General features: G+C 36.1%; 1 long non-coding RNA gene across 1 annotated transcript; it reads left to right on the forward strand.

Annotated features, from left to right (window-relative positions):
• The first annotated feature begins 8,899 nt into the window (after nt 1-8,899).
• Nucleotides 8,900-9,787, forward strand: LOC137251952 (uncharacterized). The gene is made up of 3 exons (XR_010953400.1): nt 8,900-8,975; nt 9,202-9,525; nt 9,597-9,787. It is a non-coding gene; the product is annotated as an uncharacterized lncRNA (long non-coding RNA).
• Nucleotides 9,788-10,055: the final 268 nt, after the last annotated feature.

Below are 10,055 nucleotides of genomic sequence, written 5' to 3' on the forward strand. Positions count from 1 at the left end.
GAGATGCGCCCGTATCTACAGTCAGTACTCGTTCTTTGCCATCCACATTCCCTCTGACGGTAAGACTGCTTGATTTCCTTCCAATTTGCGACACAGATATCACAGGGCATTCAATAGCTGGATCTAGCTCTCTACCTCTTACTCGCTCTTGCTCATCTCCTCCAGCTTTGCGTTTACGGCCACCCACATTGTTGGAACTATTAAGACCAAGATCGCAATGACGTGCTATGTGACCGGACTTCCCGCATTTGAAGCATTTGATAACTTTTTCACTTCGCTTTTGCGATCCTTTCAGTGCCTCCAATATTGCGTCTACCCACTCTGGCCTTTCTACTTCCACACGGCGTGCTTTGAAAACTGGCTTACACAGAAGCGACGACGTTTCCTGAATCAGAGCTTGTGACACCGTTTCTGCGAATGTTAGCTTTGGGTTCGCGTATGTGGCTCGCTTCGTTTCGACGTCCCTTATGCCATTTATAAAGCTCTGAATCTTCACTCTTTCTGTGTATTCCACGGGTGCATCCGCATTTGCAAGATGAGCCAATCTTTCAATGTCCGAAGCAAACTCCTGCAAAGTCTCGTTAGCTTTTTTGGTAGCGGTTTTGCAACTCAATTTGGAATATCTGTTTCCTTTGCTCGCTTCCGTAACGTCTCTCTAAAGCGCTCATCAATGTTTCGTAGTGGTTCCGCTCGTACTCTGGGATGGTCTGTAAGATTTCCGCGGCAGGCCCTTTCAGTGCCACGAACAGAGCTGCAACTTTATCTTCAGCATTCCATTGGTTCACTGCTGCGGTCTTCTCAAACTGTAGCTTAAAGACCTGAAAAGGAACAGAACCGTCAAAGGATGGTGTCTTTACCTTTGGATTACTCGCTGAAACAGCTGGGCGGTTTGGTTGTAACTGCTCCATACGACCTTTTAACGCTTCTATTTCGGCATCAATTTTGTCCTCGAGTTGTAAAATTTTTGCATCCTGCTCTTCCAGATTCACAAAGAGCTGCGCTGATACCTGTTCCGAAATTTGTGCCGACATTTCAGATATACGTGCCTCTTGCGCTTCCAGTTGAGATGCCAAATATGTCTTCTGTTCTTCCAATTGTGTCTCCATCTTTGATGTAATCTGTGTCGACATTTCTGCCATACGCGTTTCTTGTGCTTCAATTTTCGATGTTATTCGTGTCTCTTGGGATTCCATCTGTGATGACATTGTCGATGTTTGAGCAGATATTGCAGCCAAAATCATGTTCAAGTCTGTGCTCGTAACTGTCTGCGATGTTTCGTTTTTCTCTTCAATTTTTGTTACTTCCTCGCCATCAAGATGAAAGTCATACTCTTCCACATCAATTCCTTCCGCTTCCATTGCCTCTCGTAGCCGTGCCTGAAGTTCAAGTTTAACGCCGCCTGTATTCAATCCACGGCTCTCCAACTCCTTCTTCAGTTGCTGGATCTTCAATTCACTGAACTTTGCCATGTCCTTGTTGTCCTCCGGAATTTATTCAACAATTCCTCTTCTGACACCAATTGTAACGAATTTGCTTGCAAATCCTCTTATTTGCCCCTTTTGCTAGGTTCGTATCGCTAAACTGTTGAATAAATAACTCCAATATTGAATAATGGAAAAATGGCCTTTATTAAAATGCTTCACAATAACACTCAAACTGTGCAACGAATAGCTTAATAACCAAACTGATAGCTCAAATGAAACTCCACTAATCAAAATAATACTGGTATTGCTCGCTAGATATCTTCTTAGTCGTAACTGCTGATCAACTCAAATCAAACTGAATTCTTCTTACTCGCCTGCACCGCTTTTATAGTTTACGCTGCATACTTCTAGGCTCTTCGATTTCCAGAAGTTACTAGTTGTTTCGGCTACAAAATCGCCAGCCACAACTACGTGCACAAATTATTGCCCTCTCTTGTGACCACCCATAAGATATATGCCTGTGTTTGTAGTTTACAGTCTCCCGCACACACATAAGCGTATAAGTAAATTCATCGGTGTGTGACATCTCATCTCTCGCTGCCTTGTATGTAAATGTTGCTCGTCGGAATGTGTACATATGTATAGACGCAAGTATTGATTCGTTTATGTAGATACATAATGATTGAATTATTGATGTGAATTCACGTCACTGCTTAGCATCGGCCTGGAGATGGCAGCACTCCTCAGTTTTGCTAATAATCGTAACAATATATATATATTAGGCCGGGTCGATTTGTGGGGAGGCAAAAAAATCGCCCATTGCTCTGTGAAAATCATATTCTAGGGATCAAAATAAGAAACTTTGCCGAAGGAACCATACCTCTAAAACGAATTCTGATGTCCCCCCTTTGGGTCGTAGGGGCAAATTTTGAAAAATCCCACTTTGAAATGCCTATGTTTTTTCTTTTTGGAGTTTATTTTTCTCTTTAGAAATTTATTTAGTCAGAACATATGTAAATGAAAAAATGAATTTAACTTAGTAATAGAAAAGAAATTTAAAAAAAATTAGAAATTAGAAAAATAGAAATTAGCGTTTTTACAACCCCCTTTTAAAACCAAGGCATCACTGTGATGCATTTGCATGTCGTAAACATAGTTGTGTAGGTTTTTTATTCAACCGTTTTAAAAAATTAAGGTATCACTGTGACACAATTGCAGATCGTAAAATTTCTTGTGTTGTTTTTTTTAAGCCACCACAAGACACAGCAGGTAGAATTGAAATTACCCCTACCCAAAAGTTCGACCCAAAGTGGGGGACATCAGAATTCGTTTTAGAGGTATGGTTCCATGGGCAAAGTTTCTTATTTTGATCCCTAGAATACGATTTTCCCAGAGCAATGAGCGATTTTTAAATCGACCCGCCCTAATATATTGTGACGAATATGAGAGACACCAGGTGATACTCACATCCCTAGTCTGATGCTAAGTAAATGAAGTCACAACAACAATAAAGCAGACAGTCACTTGTATCTACATAAACGAATAAAATATTATGTCTACACATATGTACGTACACGCAGCAGAGAAGAGATGCTCCCAAAAGTATGCAATTGTAATTGTTGAAGTGTCGCTCACAAAAACACGCATATGAGAAGCTATATACGTGGATCTGTAGTTATAATTATATGGCGGCAACTAAGTAAATTCTGGAAGCGCCTAGAAGATGCCACGAGGAAATCAAAGAGTATAAAAGCACCAGCGGTAGAGGCGCTATAATCAGTTTCGATTAAGACGATATCTAGCGAGCAATAGCAGTATTATTTTGAAAGTCAGTTTCATTTAAGCTATCAGTTTGGTTATTAAGCCTGCTAATTGCAAAGTATAAGTGTTATTGTGAACTACTTTAATAAAGGCCATTTTTCCATTTTTCAATATTGGAGTTATTTATTCAACAATTTAGTGATACGAACTTAGCAAAAGGGCAAATAAGAGGATTTGCAAGTAAATTCGTTACAATATATATATATATATATATTTGTCAACTAGAAGTGGTTAAATGAGGAAATCTTCCCATCCTATCCAAATTTCATTGGATTTATTATATTAGAGAGTTTTTCAACGCAAACTTATTTTGGCCTCTAAAGTTTTGATTTATTTTGTACTTTTGTTCTATTTCTTCTATAAAAATGTATATATGTACATCGTTAGAAGCACAAGAACGTGCTCTATTGAATGACCTAAACATTTATCGAAGAATAAACAGAGGGAAAGTTACGTACCAGTATACGTCTCCGCTTATGAAAAGGGGCTTTTGCGGCCGCCGCGGTGCGATGGTAGCTTGCTCCGCCTACCACACCGAAGGTCCTGGGTTCACGCCCCGGGCAAAGCAACATCAACATTTTAGAAACAAAATTTTTCAATTAGAAGAGAATTTTTCTAAGCGGGATCGCCCCTCGGCAGTGTTTGGCAAGCACTCCCAGTGTATTTCTGCCATGAAAATCTCTCAGTGAAAACTCATATGCCTTGCAGATGCCGTTCGGAGTCGGCATAAAAAGTAGGTCCCGTCCCGCCAATTTGTAGGAAAAATTAAAAGGAGCACGACGCAAATTGGAAGAGTAGCTCGCCGTAACCGTACTTAAGTTTATATCCAGCGTTTTAAAAAGATATATTAGATTTCGAAAAATTAGGGGCATTGGGTCTTTATTTCACGTCCGAACCTCTTCATATATTGTCATATATATGTACGTACATATTTGAGTTACCCACAATTGTTGCTTGAAATATTGTAATATCCGCTCAGTTCGCTGCTCATATTCTATTTTAGGCAGGTTGTAATGCTTGCGAATGTCGCGTCCATTTCCACGGACTTGCCCCTATTTATTTGAAAAGTTTAATTGTGTTATTAAGTCGACACATGTACAATGAATGTATTTTTAATGAAAAGTACAGTGGGTACACTTAATTAGTTTTATCTGTTTTGAGATGTGTAAATAAAAAATAAGATTTCCGGAATTTGAAATATACTCAACGTGCTTTGCACACAGAGTGTATTAATTTGGTAGCATTACGGGCTTAAACGAATCGAGAAAAATATAGACTTCCATACATCAAAATGCTGAGGATGAAAAAAGGAATTGATTTAGCCATGGCCGTTCATCCGTCCGTCTCTCTGTCGGTGCACACGACACAATTTGGGTAAATATTGAAAATAAAATATTATTGTTTATTTGAGTTTTGTACAAGTAAGACATAGTCTTTTAGATAGTACATCAATCGGATCACATTATCAAAAATAAAAGTAGAGTAATATAATATAATATAAACTTTTTCTTCAACAATTAAACATCCTCAGTTCAAATTTTTGTGACAAGGATAAAGATATATGATTAAGAGGTAAGTTAAGGGTTAAGAAAAAATAATACTGCTTGCTTAAAACATCCTGCTTTCCTAATAGCTTTAGTCGCCTATGGGAGTGAGTTCCATAAACGGATTGTACTAACAAAGAACATTCTAGATGACGTAGTGTATTTAAAATTCGGTACTAATAGATTCAAAGTGCGTGTAGATAGGCAGAAACTCAATTTGTTAAGTTAGTACAGCGGCTTTTGTGAGTGTATTAGCTTATGCAAAAAACAGAGATTTCCGATTTTTAGGAAATTATAAATATCGCATCCGTGAATCTGCATTGCATATGAAGATATATGATCAAATTTCTTTTTAGACAAAAACAAACCGGACAACATTATTAAAGGCCAGCTGTAATTTGTTGAGGGAAATTGAGTCCAGGTTACCTTATATCATCATAAGAGACTTGAGGTATTATTAGAGCTTTGACCAGTTTCATCTTAGTGTCTCGTTGTAACAAATAAGCAGTTCTGTATAAATTACTCAGGGTATTATATATTGTAATGGATATTAGCAACACTAAGGGGTACTGCAATCTCTAAGCGATGCTAAGCAGTGACTTGTATCCACATTAATAGATGAATCATTATGTCTACACATATGTACGTACACGCAGCGGAGAAGAGACGCACAAACAAATACAGATATCTTATCTGAGATGCTCCCAAAAGTATGCAATTATAATTGTTGAAGTGTCGCTCACAAATACACGCGCATATGAGAAGCTATACACGTGCATCTGTAGTTATAATTTTATAGCAGTAACTAAGTAAATTCTGGAAGCGCCTAGAAGATGCAACGAGGAAATCACAGAGTATAAAAGGCAGCAACGGTAGAGGCGCGACAATCAGTTTCATTTAAGCAAGCTATTGGTTGTGAAGTATCAGTGTTATTGTGAAGTATTTTAATAAAGGCCATTTTGTATTATTAAATATTGGAGTTATTTACTCAACACTTTAGCGATACGAACGTTAGTAGAAGGTTGCAAATAAGAGGCATTGCAGTAAATTCGTTACAATAGCTTGCTTACGAGGTTGATATGGTCAACACAAGTCAGTTTAGAGTTGATTTTATAACCTAAATTAGTTATCACATTATGAAAAATTATTTTATCTCCATTGAGAATAATATCAGGAAGGTTGTTTACGCCATTTGATGTATTTGCTAACGCAATCGTCTTAGATGTAGCTACATTGAGAGTTAGTTTATTTAGGTTAGCCCCGTTTGCTATACGTCTTAAATCTTCATACAGCCTAGCAAATAAGTCTTCGGAAAGACGGATAGGTCGAGACATGTATATTTGTGTATCGTCTGCATATACATGTATGGAGGGATTGTGACAACAAGTAGCTATGTCATTGATGAAGAGTGTAAACAATATTGGCCTTGAATCGATATCCCTGTGGTACACTAGAGACTTGGTTATCATATTGAACCTGTTGAAATCGCTCGGAGTGATAACTTCTCATTAACTTGATAGCAAAAGGGCTGAAGTTATAGCTGGCTTTGAGCTTGAAAAGAAGAATTTTGAGATCAACCGTATCAAAAGCTTTGGAGAAATCCAGTAGTACTAACACAGTGAGTTCATTGTTGTCATAGGCTGGACGTATACCTTCAAGAATCTTTAACACGGATGACGCAAAGCTGTGCCCTCTTCTGAATCCCAATTGGACGTCCGCTAGCAAATTATTCGTATTTATATGGACAGTTATCTGCGTTGCCAATAACTTCTCATATACCTTCGATAAAGAAGGCAACAGACTTATCGGCCTAAACTCAATGCAGGAACTCGGAGACTTAGTTTTGGGGACCGGAACAACTTTGGGCATTTTTCATTGACTGGGTTCACACCCCGGGCAAAGCACATCAAAAAATTTTAGAAATAAGGTTTTTCAATTAGAAGAAAATTTTCTAAGCGGGGTCGCCCCTCGGCAGTGTTCGGCAAGCGCTCCGAGTGTATTTCTGCCATGAAAACCTCTCAGTGAAAACTTATCTGCCTTGCAGATGCCGTTCGGTGTCGGCATAAAACATGTAGGTCCCGTCCGGCCAATTTGTAGGAAAAAATCAAGAGGAGCACGACGCAAATTGGAAGGGAAGCTCGGCCTTAGATCTCTTCGGAGGTTATCGCGTCTTACATTTATTTATTTTTTAGTAAAACTACTGCTAGTTATAGAAAAATTTTAAATGTGATTAAGCGGAGAGATAACAAAAGGAAGGATTAGTTTGATAAATCGTATGCTAATTCCATCGAATCCTACAGCATTCGACTTAATAGCAAGTATAGCGTGTAACATTCAGCCCCTGTAACCACCGGGAAATCGAAGCCATTGATATTTGGCCTACTGCCTACACTGAATGACATATTATCGATACTATCATTAGTATTGCAATTTGGTATTTGGGTTCCTTGGCGATCAACTCCCATCGCTATTAAAAATGAGGGAAATCGGATGGTGACCATGCCGACTTTTTATATATATAACGTTTTGGAAAACACATAAAACCTGATTGTTGGACTTATATTAAGACTCTTGATTTTTTTTTGAAAATGGGCGTGACACCGCCCATGGACGAACAAAATAAGCTATATCTTTGCAAAACTTGAATCAATGGTGTTTAATTTTCCAAGTGAAATTTTAACGAGAAAAGGGAAAAAATTTAAATTTTTGAAAATGTTCGTGGTGGGAGCCATAAGTCGAAGAAAAATTAAAGGATCGTAATAAGACTGTGTACATATTATTTCTTTATATCAGGTAACATTTCTAGGAAAAATGGACGTTATCGGTTAAATACCACGTCCACTTTTATACAAAAGATGTTTAAAAGGGTCGTACACTCAAAAAATTTTTGTCCTAAAGTTAAGGAAACATGCTACTTTGCACAAAAGTTAGGAAATTTTCCAATTTTGTAGGAAAAACTTATGGTTTTAACGAAATTCGTTCTTAAAATGTAAGAAAAATCGCGCTTAAAACAAGTAAGTAATTTCCTTGACCTGATATTTAATAAAATTTTACTAATTTTTAGTAAATTTCGAGAATATCAAGTAACAAATGGCTTAAAACCAGAAACAAGTACACATTTTACTTAAGTTTAAGACACGTTCCTCAAAATAAGGAAATAAAAACAAAATCTCATAACAGGGCTAGCAATACGAATATAAGTAAATATGTATGTAAATCCACATAAATGTGGATATATATGCATGCACATACATACCATCCGCTTGCAACAGGCTGGAGTTTTTCGCAAAGTCCCGTTAGATTTCATTATTTTTGTCAAAATAAAAGAGTTTTGGCAGTTTAAAGTTGGAAGTTGTGAGTGTCGGTGTAATGCAGCATGAGTGAAGCTGATTTTTTAGACTTGTTATTTTCTTTGAAAGGTGAATTGTTTTTTGACTTATTTAAAGGTGAGTTAAGAGTGTAAAAGTGTAATAAATGTGATAAACGTAGGGGAATATTTTAATTCCTTTTGAATTATTTTTGCTGTATACTGATAAACTTTTATCAAAGAAGCTGCATACATGGTGATAAGTTAGATGCCGATAACTTTTTGCTAAGAGTGTATAAACCATTTATCCAAATTTGTGCACAGTTCATCTCAAATCGGACATCCAAAACTGTTTGTTAATATTTACAATTGTTATTATTTGTTATTACTATTTTTTCTAGAGCACAACATAACGTTAGAGGCTTTGAATTATAGAAAGGCAGCCATTTAAGTGAGATAGTGCCAAAATCTCTGTTTGGCAACAGGATCATTTTTGAACATGATTTGCGTCTTTGGTAAATATCACAAGGCTACGACAGCGAGTGCCACAGTGGATCAACACAATCTATCACCAACAGTTTTTGTGATGCGGTTGATGACGTAAATGAGGTAATTGTTGGAAAAACAGCCAGGAAACTATCATTAATTTAATATCATTAATTTTAATAGATTCCAATTTTAGACGTCTTAAAATCTAGTTCTGGTGGAGTAGCACTATTGAAGTCGTACGAAATATACAAAAAACTTTCAGAACCACAGAGAAAAATTATAACTTCTTCCATTTGCGCATACATTCTCTATAATAAGATAGCAGCTCGGCCGAAATTATTCGAAAATATTTCTAAAAGACTTGTTGTGATTTTTCCTACAGAAACCAAGGTAGAGTTTTAATTACAAAACAATAATTGGGCTGTCGTATTCGTTGTAAAGTCTTTAGTTTCTGTCTGTTGCTATGATTTCCAATATAAAATTTGATAACATAGCACAAACGACGAATAAGATAACCTGTGAATACCCTAAATAATACAAAAAAAAATTACTATAAAATATAATAGCCAATTGATTAGCCAAAACAAAAATCTTAATAAAAAACCGTTTGTTTCAGGATACTTATTTTTTACATAGAAAGGGGAGAAAGCCAGGAGGCTCCCTATATACGAAATATCACAACGCATTTTATCGGTTACGCAAAGACAGTTTTAAGGAGAATGAACAACCCCAAATAAATTCACAAACAGTCATCCAAGCTACTGTTGAATGTGAGGAAAATAAACTCTGGCTTCTATACAATATTCCACCCTACGACGAGGTTGTACAAAAATTGCAACATTGTTTTATCAGCAGAACCCAATTTTTCAAATCAGTTGCATCTATATCTCATATTTTGGCTGAGTGGCCGATCTTGAAACAAAGCTTTGGCTACTGCTTGGTAAATGTTCTCAATTTATTTTATTTATATTAAATTATACTATAATTTATTTTTATAATAATTTTTTACAGATTGATAGCGATTTTGCGAATATTTATGAGCAGAAGCAAAATTTTTTTTTTATTAAAGTCGTTCATTTAAAAAAAATGTCGTACCCACCAATAAAGGCACATATATTAAATAAGAATATGTATGTATGTGAAACTTAAATATTATTTCTAAACATTTTGTAAAAAGCTTTATTAATAACAATTTAAATAAATGTACATATATATATGAACAATTATTTTACTGAGTAAAACATTTACTTCTATAAAGGAAAAAATATCATAAAAGTAAGTATGATATAGACTCATATTAGTACTAAAATGAAGTAGTTTTATCTACTTGTGTTGAGGCTAACATATCTTTAAAATTGCAAAAATTTTAAGTATCACTTGTACTTGAATTGAGGAAAAATATTTCTTTGTTTAAAGTACAATTGTTACTAAAGTTAAAGATATATTTACTTGACCTATGCTTTTTCAGCT

This window comes from Eurosta solidaginis, chromosome 5, assembly GCF_040869045.1.
Source record: "Eurosta solidaginis isolate ZX-2024a chromosome 5, ASM4086904v1, whole genome shotgun sequence".
In the NCBI taxonomy this organism is placed as follows: domain Eukaryota; kingdom Metazoa; phylum Arthropoda; class Insecta; order Diptera; family Tephritidae; genus Eurosta; species Eurosta solidaginis.